Here is a 24466-nt window from a genome sequence, read left to right on the forward strand (position 1 = left end):
AGAGAGAGAGAGAGAGAGAGAGAGAGAGAGAGAATGGGGGAAGTAGAAAGTAGAATAGAGGGAAATACAAACCTAGTAATCATAATTGAGAATAGGAATAGGACAAAGAAAGAGGAAAACTTAATACCCAAATGGAGGTCTTTTCTTCATCTTGACACGAGGCAAGTTCTCAGCAATCTTAGTTCCTGGGGAGACAAGGCTTAGCAAGGCCACAAGATATGTTGCCAGTCCCTTCATTAATTCATCCTCTGTCTGTAGAACAGTCCTAGAACCCCTGAAAACATTAGCAAAGCCCTCTCCCAGGATTTCTGTAAACATACAACAAGAAAATCCTTCTTCAGGGCTTCTGAACCAACAGAAAGGTTCCCAGACCCCTGCAACAACAGCACTGTCCTTCACCAGTGGACAGTATTCATTCTGTCTGCAGGACAGTCTCCAGACCCCTGCAACAACAGCACTGTCCTTCACCAGTGGACAGTATTCACTCTCTGTCTGCAGGACAGTCTCAGGGCTTCTTAGCCAACAGCCAGGTTCCAGGACTTCTTCAACAGGACAGTCTTTCACCAGTGGACAAATCTGGCAAAACAACATCAAAACAGACACACAAAGTACCAGCAAAACAGCCATGTCTCCTCAGTCCTTGGCAGCTCAGGGGGCAGGTCTCAAAAGTCCAGGGCAATTCAAAGTGGCCACCAGCAATTCTCTTAGTCTCTCTCTCTCCACGAGGTGCTGCTTCCAAAAAAAAAAAGTTCTTCTGCCTCTCACTTGTCTCTCCAAATCTACGTCACCAGCTCCTCCCAGTTCGTGTCTCTCTTTTCAAGTCAACAAGTCCATTCCACAGGTGGGATTAACAAGCTCTGGGTTTTAACATAATCAATTTGAAAAACTAAGCCAATACAGGGGAATCTTTAAATGCCATTACTATCACAATATTAAAAAATGAAAGGGGTGAATTCACCACCAATATAGAGGAAATTAATTTTTAAGAGCTATTTTGCCTAATTATATTCCAATAAATCTAACAATCTTCTGGAAATGGATAAACATTTGCAAAATAATAAATTGCCCAGATTATCAGAAAAGGATCCATAAACAACCCTATCTTAGAGAAAAATGAAGAAACCATCAATGAGCTCCATGAGGAAAAAAAAATCACTAGGACATAATTGATGCATAAGTAAATTCTACCAAATACTTAAAGAACAAGAAAATCCAATACCATATAAACTATTTGGAAGTACATCAAAGAACAAGTCCTACCAAATTCCTTTATGACCAAAACATGATGCTGATACTTAAACAAGATGGAAAAAACAGGGAGAAATGATAGGCAAGTTTCCCTAAAGAATATTGTTGTAAAAAAAAGTTGTTTTTTTTTCAATAAAATACTAAGGATATTCCTGCAATATATCATAGAGATCATACACTATGACCAAGTGGGATTTGTACCATGAATGCAGGGATGGCTTGGTATTAGGAAAGCTTAACATAATTGACCATATCAATAACAAAAATAGCAAGCACTATATGACCATCCATATCATTTTATCATTTCTCAAAGCCCTGTGGATACAGGCAAGTTTTGAAGCAGAAGGTACAGATACAGTGGGAGTGGCCATCACAATGCTGCATACATGTGACCCAAGTCATGAGGTCATTCACTCACAAAATGCAGCCATGGGATTTGGTAGCCTCATGAATGCCTGAGTAGCCTTTTGAAGATTGCACTGCTCACTTCCTTGTGTGAGAAAGGGGGTAGAGAAGATGCCCTAAAATATTTCTACTTCAAATACCCATGTGGACTATTTGTGCCTGACCTATGGTATAATATTTTATGTTCATATTGCTAAGATCAGCCACAGTCAGTCATACTCTACCTTGACTCCAACATAGTGATGTAATTTTGGTCCTCTTTGAGAAAAAAAGACAGTAACTAATGAACTGGAAAGCATAAGAATAAATGGAGCTTTCCTTAAAATGATAAGTAGTATCTCTCTAAAATCATAATCAAGCATTATCTGTAATAAGGATAAGCTAGAAGCCTTCCTAATGAGACCAGAAGGGAACCAAGTATTATCACTGTCACCACTATTATGCAAAATTTTATTAGACATATTAGCAATAATAAGAAAACAAGAAAAATATATTGAAGAAATTACTTTAGGAAATTAAGAAACAAAACTATCACTCTTCGTAGGAGTTATGGTACACTTAGAGAATCTTAGAGAATCAACTAAAAAATCTAGTTTAAATAATTAACAACTTTAGCAAAGTTGAACTATATAAAATAAAGACACATAAATTATAAGCTCTTCAATATGTTTATAACAAATACAGGCCGGAAGGGATAGAAAGAGAAATTTCATTTAAAATAATTATGGACAAAAAGAAGCACTTGGCAGTCTATCTGCCAAGAGAAACCCAAGAACTATGTGAACACAATTTTATGTTTTTCCAATAAATAAACTCATATTTAAACAATTGGAAGAATATCAATTGCTCATGGGTAGAATGAACCAATATAATAAAAATGACTATGGGACCTAAATTAATTTATTGTTCAGTGCCAGACCTAACAAACTTTAAAAAGTTATTTTACAAAGCAAAAAAAAAAAATTAAGAAAATGAATTTGGAAGAATAAAAAAATCATGAAAGGCAAAGGAATCAATGAAAAAAAATATTTGAATGAAGGTGGCCTAACAGTAGCAGATCTCTAATTATATTACAAAGTGGTAATCATCAGAATAATCTGGTGCTAAGAAATAGAGTGGTAGATTAGTGGAACAGATTAGGTACACAACACAGTAGTAAAGAGACATAGCAATCTAATGTTTTATAAATCAAAGATCCAAAATTTGGGGACAAAAAATTCACTAGTTGATAAAAATTGTTCTTACAAGTGGAAAGTAATTTGGCAAAAACTAGTTATAGACCAACATCTCACACTCTATATCAAGATTAGGTCAAAATGGGTATATGCTTTAGAAAAACAGTGATATGATAAGCATATTAGGGGAAATGGGACCTCTTAACTGTAAGATCTAGAGAGAAGAGAATTTGTAACCAAGCAAGGAATGGAGAGCATTATGGGAAGTAAAAAGCATAATTTTCCTTACATGAAATTTAAAAAGATTTTTAACAAACAAAATCAATATATCCTTGATAAGAAAGAAAACACAAAACTGGGGGAAATTTTTAGAGGATGTTTCTCTGATAAAAGTCTAGTTTCTCAAATATATAGAGAACTAAGTCAAATTCATGAGAATATGAGTCATTCCCCAATCAATAAACTGTCTAACGGACATGAATAGTCAGTTTTCAGGTGAAGAAGTAAAAACTATCTTTCATCTTATGAAAAAAATGCTCTAAATTACTACTGATTAAAGAATTGCAAATTAAAACAGTTTTGAAGTACTATCTCATACCTATCAGATTGGCTAAAATGACCAAAAAGGAAAATTACAAATTTACCAAACAAATGCTGGAGGGGATGTGGAAACATCGTGAAGTGAACAGAAGTAAGTAATAATTGTACACAAAATTGACAATACTATGCAATGATCGATTGTGAATGACTTATCTAGCAATTCTCAGCAACACTATGATACAAGACACTTCCAAAGAACCCATAGGGAAAAATAATATCTACATGCAGAGAAATAACAGATAGAGTGTAAGTGGAAATTGAAGAATATATTTTTACTGTAGTTTTCTTGGGGGTTTTTTTGGGTCTGTATATTCTTTTGCAACATGGCTAATATGAAAATATTTTTCATGACTGTGCAAATATACTTTATCAAATTATTTACCTTTTTAAGGATGAAGGGAGAGAAAGAATTTAGAATTCAACATTTTTTTGAACTGAATGCTAAAAATATTTTAAATGTAATGGGAAAAAAAATGAAGAAATTAGAAGAAAATAAATGGAATATTCTAGAAAAATAATGTCTTAAGAGTCTTAAATGTGGGACAAGCTGTCTCCAGAATTGTCTTTGACTCCAGGGTAAAGCTCTTTTAGAACACTGAACAGTTATCTATCTATGCAGACCACACTGGTATATAATGTTTTTTAAGCCACTGTACCTGCATTTGAATAGCAGTCAATTGCTATAGATAGCTGTCTGATTTAAAGTTAATTATTCCTTGTAATGTTTGCTTAATTAGTAATGGGAATGCAGTGCCCAGCTATTTTAAGTGGTGTTCTCACAAGCCATAGTACAGGCCAAAAAAATAGTAAACATGCCTCAACCTATGTCATACCAACTCACAAAAACCAAAAACTTATCTCTAAAAATAGCTGCACAAAAAATCCCTGAAATTTGGAACTGCCCACTCCACCCGCAGAAGAAAAGCCCCACTTTAGAATAGAGTTAAAATTCAAGAACGAGAGTGGGAAAACAAGCAAACAACAGTAAAAAAAATCCTGACTATAGAAAGTGGTGACAGGGAAAATCAAAACACAAACTCATAAGAAAACAACAAAGTCAAAGCTGGAATATCCAAGACCTCAAAAAAGAAAAAAAAAAGAATGAGTCTTAAGCCATGGTAAAGCTCAAAGACTAGGTTAAAAATCAAGGAAGAGAGATAGATGGAAAATTGAGAATAGAAATGAAAGTGAAGCAAGAAAATCATGAAGAAAGAGTCAATAGCATGGCAAAAGAGGCACAAAAAATAATGAACAGAATAACATCTAAAAAACTAGAAGAGAACCCAATGGTAAAAGAGACACAAAAAGTCCATTGGAGAAGACACCTTAAAAAGCAGAATTGGCCAAATGGAAAAAGAAGTAGAAATGCTTACTAAAGAAGATAATTCTTTAAAAATTCTAATAGGACAAGTAGAAACTAATGACTCCATTAGACATCAAGAAACAATAAGCAAAATTAGAAGAAAAAATAGAACAAAATGTGAAATACCTCATTGAAAAAACAACTGATTTGGAAAATAAATAGAGAGATATTGTAAAATTTATTGGACTACCTGAAAGCAAGGACTGAAAAAAATTCCTAGACATCATCTTTCAAGAAGTTATCAAGCAAAACTGCCCTGATATTCTAGAACCAGAGAATAAAATAGAAATGGAAATAATATGCCAAATTTCTCCTGAAAGAAATCCCAAAGTGAAAACTTTAAGCAATTTTATAGTCAAAACCCAGAGCTTCCAGGTCAAGAAGAAAATATTGTAAACAGCCAAAAGAAAATAATTCAAAAATCACAGAGCAACAGTGAAGATAAAACAAGATCTACCAATTTCTGCATTAAAAAGTCAGAGAGCTTGGAATATGATATTTGAGAGTGAAAAGGAGGAAGGAATACAACCAAGAATCACTTGCCCAGCATAACTAAATATAATACATCAGGGGGAAAATGGATATTCAATGAAACTGAAGACTTTCAAGCATCCCTGATGAAAAGACCAGAGCTGAATGAAAAAAAAACCTGACTTTTGAATGTAAAATTGAAGAGAAGCATAAAAAGATAAATAGCAAATATAAATCATAAAGGAATAAATAGGATTAAACTGTTTACATTCCTACATGGGAAAATGATGTTTGTAACCCCTAAAACTTTCTCATCATTAGAATATAGAAGGAATATACATAGCAGATGGCACAGGTGTGAGTTGGATATGAGATGAGTATCTAAAATATAAAATTAAGGGGTGAGAAAGAGGAATGCACTTGGAGAAGGGGAAATGAGGAAGTAGAATGGTGTAGATTACCTCACATGAAAAGGCACAAAAGAGATAGTAAGGTGGGCAGAAAGGCAAGATGAACACCTCATTTTTAAATGATATACAGAAATGAAGTCAAATTTACAGAAATAAAATCTATTCCTCAATTGACAAATGATCAAAGGATATAAGCAAGTAGTTTTCAAATGAAGACAAAGCTATCTATAGTCATATGTAACAATGCTCTAAATCACTACTGATTAGAGAAATGCAAATTAAAACAATTCTGAGATGCTACCTCACACCAATCAATTTACTAAAATGACACAAAAGGAAAAAGACAAATGTTTGAAGGGTCATGGGAAAATTGAGACATTAATACTTAATTGGTGAAGTCAGAAAGTGATTAAATCATTCTATAGAGCAATTTGGAACTATGCCCAAAGGGCTATAAAACCATGTATACCCATTGACCAAGCAATATAACTCTTAGATCTGTATCTGAAAGAGATAAAAACAAAATGTAAATGAGACTATATGATCAAAAATATTTATAGCAGCTCTTTTAGTGGCAGCAAATAATTGGAAAGTAAGAGAATGTTCATCAAACATGGAATGCCTGAACAAGTTGTTGTACATTATTATGATGGAATAAAATTGCCCTATAAGAAATGACAGGCAGGATGCTCTAAGAAAAACCTGTCAAGATTTACATGAATTAAACCAAAGTGAAATGAACAGAACCAGGAGAACATTGTACATGGTAACAGAAATATTGTATGATGATCAACTGAGCATAAGTTACCTATTCTCAGCAATAAAATTATCCAAGACAATGCTGCAGGATTTGCAATGAAAAATGCTATCCATCTCCAGAGAAAAAAAAACTAATGGAGTCTGAATGCAGATCAAAGCATAGATTTTCTTTAGTTTCTTCCTTTTTCTTGTATTTTGTCTGTTTTCTTTTAAAACATGACTAAAATGGAAACATATTTTGCATTACAATACTTGTGTAACTTATATTAAATTGCTTGACTTCTCAGTAAATGTGGGAGGGAAGGGAGAGAAGAGAATTAGAACTCTAAAAATTTTTAAACAAATGTTAAAACATGTTTTTTACATGTAACTGGGGGAAATAAATGTTTAATTTTAAAAGTGAAATGCATTCCTTACCTCATAGATTTCTTACAAAAGCATGTTTTCAATTTTAAAGCACTATGAAAAATTAATTATTGTTATTATTAGTTTGAAAGGACTTATACTCAGGCTGTAAGGAATTTGGTTCAAAACATATTTAAATTTCTCCATAAAAAAGATAAGCACCAATTTTCCTCTATCAGTTTAAGCTAAGTGGATCAATTTCCTTGATTATGTTCTCAATTTTGTGACTATTATTCCCATTTCTACTACTCCTTATGCTTCTGTCTAGCCTATGAAGTAGTAAGGTTTTACGAACTCTGGGACTAGTATGCTTTTTGAAAAAATAGAGGTCAGTTCACATTGACAGAGAAATGTGAAAAGTCATTTTGTTGTCCCTTTTTTTGTATGTCTTCCTGACCCCTCTTAATTTCAGTGTTTTCCCTATTTTAATTATTTCCGATTTATTCTATGTCAAGTATGCTATTTTTATATTTTTGTTCCCATGGTATCTCCCTCATTATATTGAAAGTTCCCTAAAATCAGAGAATACGTGCATTTTTTTGTATCCCTAGCACTTAGCATAGTGCCTAAAAACATAGTAACTGCTTAAAAAATATTTATTGAATTCAATTGAATTGAACCCACTAGTTGCTTTTTCTTTTTTTCTCTTTTAAGTAAATGCTTTATTAATTTCTCATTTACATCATTCATTTCAGCAAAATTTTAAGTTACAAATTTTCTTCCCATATTTCCCCTACCCACCGCCCCAAAATAACCCCTCCTCCAATGTGCTCTCTCCCATATCTTCTCCCATACCCCCTCTGACTTTGCAGTAGGGCACGGTGGATCTCTATGCCCCAGTCTTTGTATGTCTTATTTCCCAGTTACATGTAAAATTATATATATATTAAACATTTGCTTTTAAAACTTTTAATTACAGATTCATTCCCTTCCTCCCTTGTCACCCACCCTTACTGGGAAGATAAGCAATTCAGTATAGGTTGTACGTTTGTAGCTATGCAAAATATTTCCATAGTAATTATATTGCAAAAGACTGACTATATGTCCCTCCTCCTATCCCACTTCCCACTTGTTTTATTCTTTACTTTGATCCTGTCCCTTTTCAAAAGTTTCCTTCCAACTTCCAACTTCCCTTCCCACCCCCCACATTTCCCTCCCTTCCATCATCCCCCATCTAATCCCTTCCCCCTACTCTACTGTAGGGTGAGATACCCTATTTATTGTATATGTCATTCCCTCCATAAGACAAATTCAGTGAAAATAAATTGACCCATTCCCTTTTGCCTTCCTGTTCTGTCACTCCTTTGTAACCATTTTCCCTTGTCTCTTCCATATGACATAGTTTACCCCATTCTTTCTCTCCCCATCTCCTCTCATTATATTCCTTGCTCACCTCTTAATTTCACCTTATAAATATCATTCCTTTCTATTTAATTGATCCTGTGGCATCTATCTATGTATACCTGTAAACATATATACACACATTTACATATATATACATATAAACATATACCCTCCTATATAGACATTTATATGCGTGTATGTGTATACACACACACATACATTTCTATCACCTTCAACTATTCTCATACTGAGAAACATTTGAGAAGTTACAGCCATCATTTTTCCATGTAGGAATGTAAATAGTACAACAATGATGAGTTTTTTATGATTTATATTCCCTCTTTACCTTCTCATGCTTGTCTTGCTTCTTGTATCTGAATGTCAAATTTTCTATTTAACTCTGTTTTTTTTTTTATCAAGAATGCTTGAAAATCCTCTATTCCACTAAATGACCATATTTTCCCCTGAAACATGATACTCAGTTTTGCTGGGTAGGTGATTCTTGGGTTTAATCCCAGCTCCTTTGACCTCCAGAATGTCATATCCCAAGCCCTTTGATCCCTTACTGTAGAACATGCCACATCCTGTGTTGTCCTCATTGTATTTCCACAATATTCAAATTGTTTCTTCCTGGCTGCTTGTAATATTTTCTCCTTGATCTGAGAATTCTGGAATCTGGCTACAATATTCCTAGGAGTTTTTTGGGGGGAATCTTTGTCAGGAAGTGATTGGTGAATTCTTTCAACCTCTATTTTGCCCTCTGATTCTAAAACATCAGGGCAATATTCCTTGAGAATTTCTTGAAGGATAATTTCTAGGTTCTTTTTTTGATCATGGCTTTCAGGTAGTCCAATAATTTTTAAATTATCTCTCCTGGATCTATTTTCCAGGTCAGTGGTTTTCCCAATGAGATATTTCACATTGCCTATCTTTTTAATAGTTTCTTGATTTCTCATAAAGTCACTAGCTTCCATTTTCTCCAATCTAATTCTGAAGGAATTATTCTCTTCAGTGAGCTTTTGAGATTCTTTTTCCATCTGGGCAAATTCAGCTTTTGAAGGCATTCTTCTCCTCATTGCTTTTTTGAGCTTCTTTTGCCATTCGCGTTAGTCTATTTTTTTAAGGTGTTATTTTCTTCAGTCAGGTTGTTGACTCTCATTTTCATAATTTTCTTGCATCATTCTCATTTCTCTTCCCAATTTTTCCCCCACTTATCTTATATGATTTTCAAAATCCTTCTTAAGGTGCCCTATGGCCTGTAACCAGCTTGTATTTTTCTTGGAAGCTTTTGGTGCAGAGTTTTTGACTTCACTCTCTTCCTCCTGTTCCATGCTTTGATCCTTTTTGTCCCCAAAATAGGAGTGCAAAATTGCATTTCTCTGCTTGCTTTGCTTCCCTCATTTGCTCAGGTTGCCACTTAATTACTTGACTTTTGGGCTTCTGCCACAGTAGGATTCTGCTACCAGAAAGGGGAGCTTCGTACCAAATGCTTGATTTTCTCAGCTGCTGAAGGTATTAGTTGCGTGCCCTCTCTGAAGCCTCCGTACCATCTGGCAAGCTGGTCACAGCCACCAGGACCTCCATCCTAGACTGCAATCCAGATCCAAGCCGCTTAAAGCAAGAGTGATTACCCTTCAGACTGGTGGCTTTGTCCCCCTGCAAACTGCGGACCAGGAGCTGAAGCTGCCACATGGTGGTGGCTGCATGGCTGGCTCCTTGTCAGTTTCTTGCCCTGTGGGGCAGAGACCCACTGCACTCCTAACTACTGGATACCAAATTCCACCCTGCACTGACCACTCACTTTGTCCTTAGCATCTATTCGTTGATTATTCTGGAAACTGTCATAGCTACTGGTGATTTGAAGTCCCTCCAGCTAATGGTTGGTCAGGCCTGCCCTAGGGCTAAAACCTTGGGCTGGTGCAGGGATGGACTGTGCTCCCAGAGTGCCTGCCAGGCTGTCCTCAGCAGGAGTTTAGCTTCTCTGTGTCATTTTGTGGGTTCTGTAGCTTCAAAGTTTCTTCAGAGTCACCTTTTCTGTAAACTGTAGGAGGTGAGACCTGGATCCTCGAAGTCCTGTTTCTACTCTACCATCTTGACTCCCCCCTCCCCCCCCACTAGTTGCTTTTTTCAAAATTATGCACCATGTGTTTCAAAAGTAATGATGCATATCTCATTACAAAGTAATGCTACTGAAGAGTGTTTTACCCAATCACATGTGATTAGTGAGAAATCTCAAAATTTTTACTCCACTGAGAGCAGTACCTGATTTATCATCCTGTAGGTTATGCCTCAAGAAATAATATAATATCATTTTAGATGCCAACCTATGGTATTTCATTAGTTCTTGTGCCTGGGCAAAGAAACCAAAAGGAAAATTATTTTTGTTCTCTGACAAGCAATTTCTGAGTTCATATGTTTTTTCCTTTCAATAACAGGGAAAGGTTAGAGCACTCCAATACATTTCTAATGAATGTTACCCTAACATTCCTTTCCAAACAATAGTCAATTACTGTTGAACTTTTAAAATAAGTGTTTCAAAGATGTAAAACGTAAAACATTTTTTTAAATCTCAGGTCTGTCAGTTATTCTGACCCCAAGCTGCTCTAACATATATAGTGGCAGCTAAATGACAGGCAACATCAGGTCCTAGTGAACTTTTGAGAATTTACAAGGGGATAGATTGGTCTCATGATGCTTTAATGGCTTAAATAGGAAAAGTGTATATTTAATGCTAGACATTAATGTTGTCTTATTCTATTAGTCCTTTGAGGATCACATATATTTGCTTGACCCAAATGCATGCCTATTCTTCCCTTAACTGTCTGGAAAAGTGAGAGAATAAAGCCATGTTCCCATATTAATGAAAACATGGTACTATCCTTTTCTTTTTTTTCCAACTCCAGGACTATGGAATTACTGCTAGAATTCAAAAGTAGTGACTTCCTAGCTCAATAAATAGTGGCTTTTGTGCCCTGAAATACATTTCCAATATATAAGAGCATGTCTTATTCTTCGTTGTGTCTCCCAGAGAGAGCCAAGTACAGTTCCATGAATGTATTAGATGTAAGAAATAATGTGTATTTTATTTCTTTTCTTTATTTTTTGATGGAAAAGAAAATGAAAAGCAGTCAAATGAATGGGTTAGGTGCCATGTGAATGCGAAAAGGGTCTGAGTATGGAAGAAGTTGCTATGACCAAAGAACTTAAAGAGATACCATGTGTTCTATTTTAAGGTGACAGTGTAATAGTATTTCTCTTGAATGATCAGTTACTCAAGTTCTTCTTCTTTTTACTTTGAAAGATATCTTTGCTACCTGCAAAGTGCTGTGAAAGCTTTTCAGGCTCAGCATATGCTAAATAAATTTTGGCTTATTTTGTATCATGCCAATAATCACATGCTCTGAGGAGAATTTATAGCCTCAGGCAATTTGCAGATGGAAATCTGACATATATCTAAATACAAATTCAGGGTACCTTAATGTCAGTAACTGTGATGTGCATTATATAATTCACCAAACATGATTTTAATAGTTTCTGTAGCATTTCCAATGCTTAGCTAGTGAATGTATGCCTACAGATTCATCTAATGTAATAGTATTTCAAGGATTCTAAATTTGCATTTCTGCCTCTTGTGTGTGGATGATTTGTGTGTATGTGTTCACATATGCCCTTGAAGTCACATAATAATATGTCAGTATTTTTTTCATGATGCTTTCAGCTAGAAATCTGATTCCTTCTCTGATATTAATACAGTCATTTTGACTGACATTTAGTATTGATGGCAGTTAAATATTTACCAATTGATATTTTTTTTAATTTAAAAAATTCTGAAAACTAAACTTTTAAAATTGCCAATTAACAAGAAAAGGAACAATAAAAAAGGCAAAGTTTAAAATTTGTAAATAGTTGATCCATTTGGCAAAATTATGCTTATCAATGATTTTAAAAAATGATCATGTGAAAAAATAGTCTCAGTAGAGGAATAGGCATAATTATCATCTTTATAGTACAAACCTGACAAATTAGAACAAAAGTCCACTTGCTGGATTTGCTTGTCCAACAGTGGCCAATATTCATGAAGTATAAAGAAGGTATAAACTTCCAACAATACATCAGAAAGGTAGGACATTGTAATTTATTTATGGTTCCAGCTGAATGTGAGTGTATTTCAAAAAGTATTGATTCATAATTGACATCATTTTGTCCTGGCTAAAATAAATGTAGGGTATTTCTATTTCAGAGAACTGATTTTCATTTTTTGAATCATGCTAAACTTTTACATACAAATGTAAATTAATTCTTCAGTTGAAAAGAGTGACATACTTTTGTAAATTCTTTTAATCAAATCGTTATTGTTATTACCTAGGCATTGATTAATAAGAGTTGCTGAGTTGGTAGCTATGACAGAAAGTAAAAGTCATTAGAGTCTGTTGTCTTCACAATATAATACAGTTAATACTATTAAGACCACACCTATGTCTGTATCTATAGAATAGATACACTCTCTCTTTATTTCTCCAGTATCTTTGGGTATCTTGATCAATATAGATTGCAAGTGATTTGGATATAGGGATCCATTGCCAAGACAGACAGAATGAATACATCATCTGAACCCCATGCAGACTTGCTTGTAATATATAGTCATGGATTAATATTGTGCTTACATAAATAAAGTGAAATACCAAGATTCGCAATTACTACAAACTGCATTGGGTTTTGGTTCTTTGTTCATTTGTTTTCTTTTCATTCATTTTATTTTTCTCTCCCAGGAAGTTTTCTCATCAAAAATTATACAAATCATTGTTTAACTTCTTCACTTTCCTTATGTAGGCATACTATACACTCTCCTACTTGACCTCTTCAGTCAACCAAGTTTTCTTTGGAATAAAATCATGGTGAAATGTAAAATTAAATAAAGATAATTGGACTAATGTGTCATAGTAAATATAGCATATATTTATAGGATTGTAATTGTCCTTCCAAAGCTTCCCTAGGCCTTAATACATTTACTTACCACATCTTTGGGTGTGAAAGAGAAACTGAATTATGAATCCAGGATACCTACAGAAATGAGGGGAGTTCTCAGAGGTTATGCTATTTTAGCATTCTGGAAATTTTTTTTTAAATGGCCCAATATAGTACTTGGGCCTCTGACTCTCTGATTTCTGGTGCATGTCTCTATCAATTCAAGAAGTAGAGAAGAAAATTATATTGGATTATTTCTTAGAGAAATCTCTGAAGCATCCTGCACTCAATGAGTATCTAGGACCTGAGTCTCAGTTTCTGTAGGAGTGGCACTATCAGTTTGATTAAGAGATTGTCACCAGTCATGAAATGACAAGAGTGACCTAGATCAGGTTGAGTTTAGTTTCTACCTCACATCCTTGAGTCTCTGGGATAAAGCATTCTTTATGGCAGTTACATAAAAAAAGTCCCATTATAATGTAGTAGATTCATAATCAGTTTAAAAGTCAAGAAGACCTAGGTAAGGGTCCTGTTTATAGAACATAGTAGCTAAAGCATAATATCAGAGATTAAGAAAACCCTTTGAGATTATACATTGAGGGGAACATTCAAATATACCTTGGTAGAGGAATTTTCTCTCCTGATAAATCCTTATACTAATGAAATGACAGATCTAGTCCCTCTCCCTATCCTCACCAGGAAACCAGGGGAGAGGATATGGAAGAAAAAAAATGGAGATTGGATATTCAAACTCTGCCACAAGCATCTGTGGCTTACTTTTGCTATGGATTTTTACCACTGTAATGCTGGTTTGGTTTCTTTTCAATAAATTCAAGTTCATTTAAATGCAGAGTAAACTCCTTAGGGCTACATTGAGAAGAAAAAGCAAGATTGAGTAAGAATGTGGAGGTGGAAATATTCAATAAACTAGGAATTTAAGGGAATTTATCTAGATCCTTATGTTTAAATATAAATTAGGGTGCTAGATTTGGAGACTGGGAAGTTATATGTGAGCATGCCTAGATGCAGTAAACTGGTGTGGTACATGTTTCAAGCACTATACTGTGGTTTACACTATATCACCCTTTACTAGCTGTCCCAAGCCATGCCACTATTGTGAAAACATGTCTGTGCATTTGTGGTTAATGGGTATAATTCAAAACAAGTGTTTCAACCTTGTTAGTATTTACAGAGTGTTTTGTATATAGGGATAGAAATAGTAGCTGAACCTAAGGAATTTCCAGGTAAGGAAACTCTCAACCAGTGAAAGTAAGTACCTTCACTACAAATGATAATCTCAGAGAGTCCCCTAAAGCATTCAGAGGCAGAACATTTTGCACAGGGTCATATTGAGGCAGGATTTGTAACCAGGTCTTCTTGGATTTAAGGAAGACCCTCAAGTCCATATGCCATCTGCTTTCATTTGATCATCACAAAAATCTGGTAAGGTATTACAAGAATTATTAAGTCACTTTGTAGATTAAGAAACTAATGCATAGAAAAATGGAGAATTTTTCAAATGAGAGGTAACTAAAGATGTTTGTTGAATTCAATAAAACTTCCAAAGTTGCATGGTAAGTAAGATGCTAATAAAGGACTGAGAACTGTGTCTTCATACCCCTTTGTGGGTCTCTGATATCATATCTATAAAGCATATGATTTGGTTAATATGATTTTTAAGAACCTTTACAGCTCTAATTCTATGTCCTAAATCAATTATCTAAATCTATTATTTGATTTTAAAATTAAAATTATCTTTGCCATGCAGCTTTGTCATAGAAAGAACATATTTCCTGATGACTAAAAGGATACTATCACTGTAGGGTTATGTGTTTCTATTGTGTGTTATGACCACATTGGGGTATTTGGGTATTGGAGGCTCAAAAGGGAAGTCATCATTTCTCCCTATGATAAATTACACTTACTTAATTTTTATGATCCCTACATATATATTTGGAGCTCCATCAACGCAAAATTCCTCCATAGGACTGTGCCATTTGGAGAAGCAATTTGACTTTTATACATTTCTTCTTATCATAAAAGAGAACTGAGAGGGGCAGAGCCAAGATGGCAGATTAAAAGCATGAACTCATTCATCCCCCAATCACCTGCAAATACATGTAAAAATTACTCTAAACAAATTTTATAGCCACAGAACTCACAAAATGACAGAGTGAATCACATCTCCAGCTGAAGACAGCCTGGCAGACTGATAGAAATGGCCTGTAACACTGGGTTGAGAGTCGAGCACAGACCTCATGGGCCAAGCTGGCACAGATTGGGCAGAGCCAGCCTCAGGGGACTGAATCACTGGCAGCTATGGTTGTTTCCAGACTTCTCAACCCACAAATGCCAAAGACAAAGTAAAAGGCCAATGGGGAATTCTGTGGGAACTGGGTGAAAGAAGAGCTTTCTCTGGTCCCATTCCTGGGGCAGTGGAGGCAGCAGCAGGGGTGGCAGGAGCTAGAAGGAGTAGCAGCTGGCAGCAGTAGTAGCAGGCAGCAGCAGTAGCAACAGCGATAACAATGGTTGCTCCCAGAGCTCCAGATCCACAGATGTTGGGGAATCAAGAAGCTGATCAGAGGGCAATTACTTTTGCCTTGCCTTGCTTGGATCTGGGTTGCAGTCTTAGGTGGTGTTTCTGGGGTGAGGAGGAGCACTGGTGTGGCAGAACTTTGGTAACTGTGGAGAAGGAATCCTCCTTCCAGTTCAGAGACAGAAAAGAATACCTGTAATCACTCAAAGACAAGAGAACAGACAATGGGAGGAGTAAAAACTTCACCTCTTTTCATATCACCTTTGAAAAACTGAAAATTCATAAGGACCTAGTGGAAACTCTGATAACAGCTGTGCAAAACCCCAGAAATTTACAACAAAGCATTCTCCACAATAGAAGTAGAGTCCTACTTTGGTGAAAAGTTCAAAAGTCAAGTAATTGTTTTGGGAAATAAACAGATAGAGGAAAAAAAATCAGACTATAGAATCTTTCTTTGGTGACAAAGAAGAACAAATCATACAATCAGAAGAAGACAACAAAGTCAAAACTCCTTCATCAAAAGCCTGTAAGAAAAATATGAATTGGCTACAGGACACAGAGGAGCTCAAAAAGGATCCTGAAAATAAAGTAAGAGAATTAGAGGAAAAATTGTGGGGAAAAAACAGAGTGATGCCAGAAAATAATGAAAAATGAGTTGACAGTTTGTAAAGGAGATCCCCCCCAAAAAAAAATACTGAAAAAAATAACAACTTAAAAATAGACTAAATCAAATGGCAAAAAGACACCAAAAAGCAAATGAGGAGAAGAATGCTTTAAAAATCAGAACTGGTCAAATGGAAATGGTGGTCCAAGAGGTCACAGAAGGAAATTAATTCTTTCAAAATTAGAATGGAGCAAATGGAAGCTAATGACTTCATGAGAAATCAAGATATTATAAAACAGATCCAAAGGAATGATGAAGTAGAAGGCGATGTGAAATATCTCATTAGAAATACAACTGACCTGGAAAATAGATCCAATAGAGATAATTTTACAGTTACTGGACTACCTGAAAGCCACGATCAAAAAAAGAGCCTAGAGATCATCTTTCAAGAAATTTTCAAGGAAAACTGTCCTGATATTCTAGAATCAAAGGGTAAAATAGAAATGGAAAGAATTCATTGATCACCACCTGAAAAAGATCAGAAAAAGAAAACTGTTAGGAATATTATACCAAAATTCCAGAGTTCCCAAGTCAAGGAGAAAATATTGCAAGGGTGAAATATTACAATCAGTGAGGAGAAAACATTTCAGTATTGTGGAAACACAATCCTCAAACTTACGTGGAAACATAAGATCTATCAGCTTCTACATTAAGGTATTGGAGCACTTAAAATATGATTTTTTCATAAGCATTTGGGGTTAAGTAACTTGCTCAAGTTTACACGGCCAGTTATTTCTGGGTGTTGTGCTAAGTATCTGAGCCCAGATTCGATCCCCCAGGTCATCCCAACACTGGGGCCGGTGCTCTTACTCGCTGAGCCATTTGGCCACCCCATGGAATGTGATATTTCAAAGGTCAAGAAAAATAGGATTAGAACCAAGAACCAAGTACCCAGCAAAACTTAATATAATACTTCAAAATAAAATATGGGTATTCAATTAAATAGAGGACTTTCAAGCATTCTTGATGAAAACTCCAGAACTGAACAGAAAAATTGACTTTCAAATATAAGAATCAAGAGAAGCATGTAAAGGTAAACAGGAAAGATAAATCATAATGAACTTATTAAAGCTGAACTTTTTACATTCCTACAAGGAAATATGATATTTGTAACTTATGAGACTTTTATCCATATTGGGGTAGTTGAAGAGAATATATGTGTGTATGCATATATGTGTGTATGTTTATATGTTGTGTATGCATGTATATATAAATCTGTGTCTGTATATATGAACAGAGGCAACAGGATGAGTTGAATATGAAAGCATTATATCTAAAAAATAAAATTAATGGGTGAGAGGAATATATTGGGAGAAGGAGAAAGGGAGAGAAATAATAGGGTAAATTATCTCTTATAAAAGAGACAAGATAAAGCAGTTACAATGGAGAGGAAGAGCAGAAAGGTGAAAGAAAATGAGTCAGTCTTACTCTCATTGGATTTGGCTTAAGGATGGAATAAGATACACACTCAATTGGAAATCTTACCCTACAATCAAATAGGGAAGGGACAGCTAGGTGGTGCAGTGAATAGAGCACTGGCCCTGGAGTCAGGAAGATCTGAGTTCAAATCAAACCTCAGACAGTTAACATAAAACTAGCCATATGACTTTGGGCAAATCACTTATCCCCAATTGCCCCTCCAAAAAGCAAAAAAAAAATTAGGGAAGAAGGGAATAAGAGAGATGATAAAAAGGAGGGCAGATTTGGAAAAAAAATAGTCAGAAGTAAAGTGTTTTTTCTTCCTCTGTATAATAGAAATAAAATATGAAGTTCATTTTGTATTGCTAAGCTTAGGAGTACTTAGTACCTCATTCAAATTAAGCCTCTGTTAAAGAAGCAGAAGGTATGAACTCCTGTTGCTGACATAACAGGAAGGGACTGAAAAGGGAGGTGAAGTACAGTATATAAGTAAAAACCCCAGAGAGAGCAGCTGCTGCTGAGGAGGCTGAAGAGGAAAGGCCCAGGCTGGAGAGAATGATTTTGATTTTGGGAACCCTGTTGAAGTGATTTTGATTCTGGGAAACAACTGGAACTTCTGATGGGGAGTTACCAGCTTCTCCTGGGAGCTGCTGAAGACTGAAGTAGCATGACTGTGATTCTGGTACTTTTCATTAACCTGTTTGTGGCTTTGTTAAGCCATGACTTCCTGGGAACAGAGACTGTGAAAGACTGGACACTGTGTGCTTCAACGTGGAATAGGAACAGAACAGGGAACTGGACAAGGGACAAGGAGCTGTCTGCCTTAGAATGCAAGTAACACTTTGGTGAATCCAGGTAGGAGCTGGGACCATGGAATGGAGTCTAAAATTTATTTAGAGTCATGTTTTTACATATATTGGAGGTGGTAGTAACTGGAGCTGCTCTTCCAGAGCTCCAGGCCAACAGATGGTGGGGAGACCAAGGGACTGACCAGATGGCAATTACAGGAATCTTTTCATTGGCACTAAGACAGGATTCTCTTCCTTTGCCCTGCTTGGATCTGGGTCAAAGTTATGGGTGGTGATCCTGGGATAAGGAGTGCTGGCATGGAAAAACTTGGTGAGGCTGTGAAGAGGTAGACTTCCTCATTGTTCTGAGGTAGGTACCTAGAAGAAACTCTGACAACAGCTGCACAAAACCCAGAAATTTGGGACACAGCACTCTCCAGTCTGCAGGTAGAGTTCTACCATAACAAAGAGCTCAAAAGTTAAATAATTGGCTGGCAAGATGAGCAAACATAGAAAGAGAATTCTGGCTATAGAATCAGTTTTTGGAGACAAAGAGGATCAAAACATAGAACTTGAAAAAGACAACAAAGTCAAAACTGCTGCATCAAAAGCTTCCAAGAAATATATGAACTAGTTGCAGACCATGGAGGAGCTCATGAAGGATTTAGAAAATCAAGTAAGAGAAGTAGAGAAAAATTGGGAAGAGAAATGAGAACTATGCAAGAAAAACATGAAAAGAGAGTCAACAACCTGATTGAAAAAATAGCACCTTAAAAAATAGACTAACTCAAATGGCAAAAGAGGTCCCAAAAAACCAATGAGAAGAATGCCTTAAAAAGCTCAATTGGCCAGATTAAAAAGGAATTTCAAAAACTCATTGAAGAGAAAAATTCCTTCAAAATTAGATTGGAGAAAATGGATCTGAGTGACTTTATGAAAAATCAAGATACTATAGAAACAGATACAAACAAATGAAAAATATAAGGCAATGTTAAATATCTCATCGGAAAAACCACTGACCTGGAAAATAGGTCTAGGAAAGATAATTTAAAAATTACAGGACTACCTGAAAGCCATGATTAAAAAAAAAGAGCCTAGTAGACTCAGAGGCAGGGCTGGAAGGTGCAACATCCAGAGAAAGGCCCGGAAGGTAAGGACTGCAGAGGTAGGCCCAGAAGGTGCCTGATCAACTAGGAGGTCAAGTCATCCTATTCACCACAAAGGCCTCTACAAGGACTATCACCAAAGGGCTGGGACTGGAAAGAGCAAGGTAAAAACCAAATGCAGGGGCCCCTGTCCCAGACAGCAAATACTCATGGGGAAACCACATCATAGCCCAGAAATTTAAAAAAAAAAGAGCCCCTATCAGGACCTACAAAGACCAGGATGACAGAGTGAGCCTCCCATGCTCCAACCTACCCCCTCTGACCCTGAAAACATAGTAACTATTTCCCCAGGGCAAAACCCTCTACAGTAAAGGCTTGGGATCCCTAGAGGAAGGGCATGGCTAGGACCCTGCCTAAAAATGGGTGGAAAGAAGACTACAAAGACTCTGGAGTCCTATTATCCTCAGAGGGAGGAATCAAACTCAGAGGGAGACAATGTGGACTCCACACCCACAGCTGAAACATCAACAGGGAACAGGTCCCAAGCACAGAAAGCTCTCCTAGATGAAATCAAAAGGAACTTTGAAAACCGAATGAGAGAGATAGAAGAAAAAATGAATAATTCTCTCAAAACCAAAATTGCAGAATTAGAAAAGCATTATAATGAAGAAAACATCTCTCTAAAAAGAAAAGTGTATGATATGGAAAAAGTGCTCCAAAAATTATTCAAGGAAAATGATTTGCTAAAAACTAGAATCAACCATATTGAAACAAATAACTCTATGAGGAAACAAGAATTAGTCAAACAAAACAACAAGAAGGAAAAATTAGAAAAAAAAGGTAAAATACCTCAAAGAAAAAATAACTGACTTATAAAGCAGATCCAGGAGAGATAATCTGAGGATCATAGGACTATCAGAAAACCATGATGAAAAAATGAGCCAGGATAACATTCTCCAAGAGCTCATGAAAGAAAACTGCCCTGAGATACTAGAACCTGAGGGTAAAATAGAAATTGAAAGAATACACCGAACACCTGCAGAAAGAGATCCCAAACTGAAAAATCCTCGAAATGTTGTGGCCAAACTCCAGAACTACCAGATAAAAGAGAAAATACTTCAAGGAGCCAGAAAGAAACAATTCAGATATCGAGGGTCCACAGTTGTAATGGGAATGCAAATTTTTAAGATCTTCCCTGCCCCTAGGCTAAAGTACGCCTGGAGACTGGGGTGTGAGGCTTGTTTTTCAGTAGATAATTTTTGATTGGCCAGTGGGTCCAGAAGGCTGTTACATTCTCTGACCCAGCAGAAGGCTATATAAACCCTAATTTCAGGCTTTGTTTTGGGGCTCACTTTGAGAAGTGTTCTGTGATTTGATCACATGACACTCTGGGAAGCTGTTCTTGAGAGCCCCCCTGGTTTAGAAAAATCCAGATGTTGATTTGGTATGAATGCAATGGTTTGCCAGTTTGGAAACCTGTCTACATGATCTGATTCTCTGTCTTGATAATTCTGTCTATAATATCTGAAGTTCGGGGTGCTGACCTTTTTCCCCTGAACTAGGTAAACGATATATGTTTGACTGATTAAAGTAAGCTTGTTAACCCATTTTGAGTTGCTTTCCTTTATCAAAGCAGATCCAAGAACCTGTGTTGGCAGCCACCCTGAAGATGCTGGGGTGCTTGCTGCTACAACAGTGAGGATCGGCCAGGATCTTGCAGCCTCTACACTGAAAGATTGGAGGCAGTGGAATACAATTTTCCAGAAGGCAAAATTGCTCGGGTTACAACCAAGGATCACATATCCAGAGAGACTGAGGACATTCTTCTGGGTAAAGAGATGGTTATTCAATGATATAACAGAGTTCCAGACCTTCCTGATAAAAAAAAGCCAGAACTCAATGGAAAATTCAATCTCCAATTACGCGATTCAACAGTGACATAGAAAGGTAAACAAGGAAAACACACACCCTGCTATTTGATAAGAGCAAACTGGTTATAGAAAAGTAGAGGGTTTAACTATAAAATACATAAAATGATGATTAAAACAAATCTTATTCAGGGCTACAAAGGGACTGCAATGCAAGAAGAGGAATGAATGATGTGGAAAAGGGTAAATTATGCCACACAAAGAGGCATAAAAACAGTATACCAGAGGAAAAGAAAGGAGGGAGATGAGAATCATATGAGCTTTTCCCTCATTTGTTCTGGTGCAAGGAAGGTATAACAACCAGTTAAGCATAGGACTCTATGGAGAAGAAACACAAAAGGTATCATTTTGGAAGGAAAGAGGAGAGGGAGAAGAGCTTCACATGAGATTTGTTGCTGTTATTCTTGGTGCAAAGAGGAAATAACATTTCATTAAGTATAAAAATATCCAACAGGCAGTAGGAGAGGGAACGTTCTACAAAAGGGGAGGGTAGTCAGTAGGGAGGGAAGAAGTAAGGGGAAAGGGGAGAAAAAGGGAGGGGGGCTGATAAGAGAATACTGAGGGAGGCAGTGGTCAAAAGGAAAACTATTAAGGGGAGAAGGGAGAAAAGGGGAAAAATATGAGCATTAACAGGGGAGGGAATAGGATGGAGGGAAAGAAAAAGATAAGAATCATAACTTTAAATGTGAATGAATGAACTCTCCCATAAAACGGAGATGGATAGCAGAATGGATTAGAAATTGTAATCCTACAATAAGCTGTTTACAGGAAATATATCTGAAACAGAGGGATACAAACAAGGTAAAGGTAAAAGGCTGGAGTAGAATATAACATGCATCAGCTAATGTAAAAAAAAAAAAGCAGGGGTAGCAATCCTTATCTCAGATAAAGCAAAAGTAAAAATTGACCTAATTAAAAAGGATAAGGAAGGAAACTATATCCTGTTAAAAGGCATCATCGAGAATGAAGCAATATTATTGCTTAACAAATGTGCACCAAGTGGAATAGCATCCAAATTCCTAGAGGAGAAGGTAAAGGAATTAGAGGCAGAAATAGATAGAAAAAACTATACTAGTGGGAGACCTTAACCTCTCCCTCTCTGAACTCGATAAATCCAACCTCAAAATAAACAAGAAAAAAGTTAAGGAGGTGAAGAGAATTTTAGAGAGGATAGGTGTGATAGATCTCTGGAGAAAATTGAATGGGGATAAAAAGGAATATACTTTCTTCTAAGTTGTTCAGGGCACATACTCAAAAATTGACCACGTTCTAGGGCATAAAAACCCCACAATTCTATGCAGTAAGGAAGAAATATTAAGTGAATCTTTCTGAGATCATGAAGCAATAAAAATTATATGCAATAAAGGACCATGGAAAGACAGACTAAAAACTAATTGGAAATTAAACAATTCAATCCTAAAGAATGAGTGGGTCAAACAAGAAATTATAGAAACAACCAGTAATGTCATTCAAGAGAATGGTAATAATGAGAGAACATACAAAAATTTGTGGCATGCATTAAAGGTAGTTCTTAGGGGAAGTTTTATATGCCTGAGTGCATACATGATTAAATTAGAGAAAAGGGAGGTTAAGGAATTGGGCATGCAATTGAAAAACCTAGAAAAAGAACAAATTCAAAATTCCCAATTAAATACTAAATTAGAAATATTGAAAATTAAAGGAGAGATTAATGAAATTGAAATTAAGAAAACTATTCAAATAATAAATAAAACTAAGATCTGGTTTTATGAGAAAACCAACAAAATTGATAGACCCTTAGTCAATATGATAAAAAATAGAAAGAAGAAAACCAAATTATGAGTATCAAAAATGAAAAAGCTGAATATACCTCCAATGAAGAGGTAACCAAAATAATAATTAGAAATTATTTTTTTCCAATTGTATGCACATAAATTTGACAATCTTAGGGAAATGGATGAATATTTACAAAAATACAAGTTGCCCAAATTAACTGAAGAGGAAGTAAATTACTTAAATAACCCCATCTTAGAAAAAGAAATTGAACAAGCCATCAGTCAACGCCTTAGGAAAAAAAATTCCAGGGCCAGATAGATTTACTAGTGAATTCTAACAAACATTTAAAGAAAAATTTATCCAATGCTCTACAAACGATTTGGGAAAATTAGTGAAGGAGTCCTACCAAATTTCTTTTTATGACACAAATATAATACTGATACCTAAATCAGGAAGAGATAAAACAGAGAAAGAAAATTATAGACCAATCTCCCTCATGAATATAGATGCAAAAATTCTAGCAAAAAGACTACAGCAATTTATCTCAAGAATAATACACTTTGATCAGGTAGGATTTATTCCAGGAATGACAGGATGGTTTAATATTAGGAAAAACATCAATATAATTGATTATATCAACAATAAAACTAGCAGAAACTACATGACCATCTCAATAGATGCAGAAAAGTCTTTTGACAAAATATAACATCCATTCCTATTAAAAACATTAGAAAGTATAGGAATAAATGGAACCTTCCTTAAAATAATAGGTAACATCTATTGAAAGCCAATAGCAAGTATTACACGTAATGGGGAGAAGCTAGAAGCATCTCCCATAAGATCAGGGGTGAAACAAGGGTGTTCACTATCACCCCTCTTATTCTGTCTGGTACTAGAATTGTTAGCAGTAGAAATTAGAGAAGAAAAAGAAATCAAAGGAATCAAATTAGGCAAAGAAGAGACCAAGCTATCACTCTTTGCAGATGATATAATGATAAACTTAGAGAATCCTAGAGAATCAAGTAAAAAACTACTTGAGGCAATAAATAAATTTGGCAAAGTTGCAGAATATAAAATAAACTCACATAAATCCTAGGAATTCCTACTATATATTTCCAAAGAAAT

The sequence above is a fragment of the Petaurus breviceps genome, unplaced genomic scaffold (genome assembly GCF_028583685.1).
Source record: "Petaurus breviceps papuanus isolate PSGF00001 unplaced genomic scaffold, PetGlider_PUasm1.0 175, whole genome shotgun sequence".
Classification (NCBI taxonomy): domain Eukaryota; kingdom Metazoa; phylum Chordata; class Mammalia; order Diprotodontia; family Petauridae; genus Petaurus; species Petaurus breviceps.